This window comes from Herpailurus yagouaroundi, unplaced genomic scaffold (genome assembly GCF_014898765.1).
Source record: "Herpailurus yagouaroundi ecotype Mexico unplaced genomic scaffold, PumYag 495, whole genome shotgun sequence".
NCBI lineage: Eukaryota > Metazoa > Chordata > Mammalia > Carnivora > Felidae > Herpailurus > Herpailurus yagouaroundi.
Window position 1 is genome coordinate 1 of NW_024412712.1, and position 2,055 is coordinate 2,055.

Consider the following 2,055-nt stretch of genomic DNA (forward strand, 5'->3'; position numbering starts at 1 on the left):
GCATATCTTTGCTTTGCTGTCCACGTAAAAAAAAAAAAAAAATTTTTTTTTTCTCTTTCTGTTCTCCACTTTATCGTCCAGAGAGCTGGGTAGTTCCCAAAGGAAGAGTGCTTTACAGAATGTAAGGGTGATTTATAGGCAAAGGCAGAAAATGATTAGTTTTAACCTTCCAGTTCCATACCCCCAAAATGAACATAAACTTTCGTGGTAGTCATTACTGGAAATGCAGATAATTTTAATTCCGTTGCATTTTTCAGAATTATCAGTCATAACCCTCTGTCAGCTGTTGAAGATTCCTATCTTTTTAAGTTACCAGCATTAAAATATTTGTAAGTATTGCAACAATCTCATGGCTCATGAGATGATTTCTGATCTTTTTTGTTGTCATCAAAAGATTAAGTATTTTGCGTTTTGGTTAAAAGGTCGTAATTTAAGTTTTAACTGGGTTATTGAAATAAGCATTATTAGCAACGAAAAAACGTATATGGGCAAGATAGCCTGCAGAGGAAGGAATAGTATTGAAGAACACATAACAGACATGGGACTTGTAGGTAGAAATACCATTTATCTCAAAGTGGAAAGTGGAGTAAAGTGTATATTAAAAGAAAAAAAGACTAATCAAGAGAGGTGGATGCAATTGAGAATGAAAATGAGGATAAGAGTAAAAAGGATTGTACTGTTGAGCACCAAGGTGATTAATTTGATGATGCACATAAAATGTTTTCATTGGGAGTTTTCTGAAATTATTGTCCATAGCAAGAAAAGTCTTGAGCTGACTTGACAAAGAAGCCAGAATTGAAGTAACCACATGTTGTTAAGTATCTTTTTAGGTACAGAATTTTTATCCTTGGGTTCAAATCACGCATGTTTGGGCTTTCTCCTTCAGAGACATGGGATCAACACAGGTGTCACTTACAACAGTTGAGAGCATCCTCATGATGACCCTTGAATTGGAAACACTGTAAGTTGGTTTTTCTTATGTGTATTTTCACTTAGTTGTTGATTTAGATTTGGTTTATTGTTTTCTTAAGTCAGATTTATTGAGGTATAAAATTTACTCTTTTTAAGCGTACAGCTTGATGAGTTTCGACAAACGTGTAGTTATGTAACCACCACCACATTTGAGACGTAGACCATTTCTGTCACCCCAAAAGGCCCCTATGTGCCTTTGCAGCCAATCCCCTTTTGTCACCACCAGCCCTGGCAACCACCAACCTAATTTTTGTCCCTATGGTTTTGCCTTTTCCACAGTGTCTTATAAATGAAATCATACAAGGGGCACCTGGGTGGCTCAGGCAGTTAAGTGTCCGACTTCAGCTCAGGTCATGATCTCGCGGTTCGTGAGTTCAAGCCCTGCATCGGACTGTCCTGACGGCTCAGAGCCTGGAGTCTGCTTCGGATTCTGTGTCTCCCTGTCTCTCTACCCCTTCCCCATTTGCACTCCATCTCTCTCTCTCACTCTCTCTCTCAAAAATATATGCACATTAAAAAAATAAATAAATGAAATCATACAGTATGCAGTCTACTGTGATTGGTTCCTTTCAGCATAATCCCTTTGAGATTCATCTATGTTTTTTTTTTTTAACTTTTTTAACGTTTCTTTATTTTTGAGAAACAGAGAGCATAAGCAGGAGAGGGGCACAGAGAGAGAGAGAGAGAGAGAGAGAGAGAGAGAACCCGAAGCAGGCTCCAGGCTCTGTCAGCGCAGAGCCCAATACAGGGCATGAACCTGCGGAACATGAGATCATGGCCTGAGCCAAAGTCGGTCACTTGTCTGACTGAGCCACCCAGGCACCCCAGAGACTCATCCATGTTTTTGCACATGTCAGTAGTTCATTTCCTTTTTATTGCCGAGTAGTATTGCAGTTGTGAGGATATACCAGTTTGTTTATGCGTTCATCAGTTAATGGGCATTTGAGTTGTTTCTAGCTTTTTGGCCTTTATGAATAAAGTTGCTTAAAACACTTACATGCAGGTCTTCGTATGAGCATATGTTTTCATTGCGGGAGGGGGGAGGGGGTAAAATACCTAATGGCAGGATTGCTACATCATATG

General features: G+C 39.3%; 1 long non-coding RNA gene across 1 annotated transcript in view; it reads left to right on the forward strand.

The window, feature by feature from the left end:
• Positions 1-6: 6 nt before the first annotated feature.
• Positions 7-2,055, forward strand: part of LOC121023059 (uncharacterized) — a 9,152-nt gene continuing 7,103 nt past the window's right edge. Inside the window, exons 1-2 of the long non-coding RNA XR_005787225.1 lie at positions 7-329; positions 887-961. This is a non-coding gene — a long non-coding RNA (uncharacterized LOC121023059). The remainder of the gene's footprint in view (positions 330-886; positions 962-2,055) is intronic.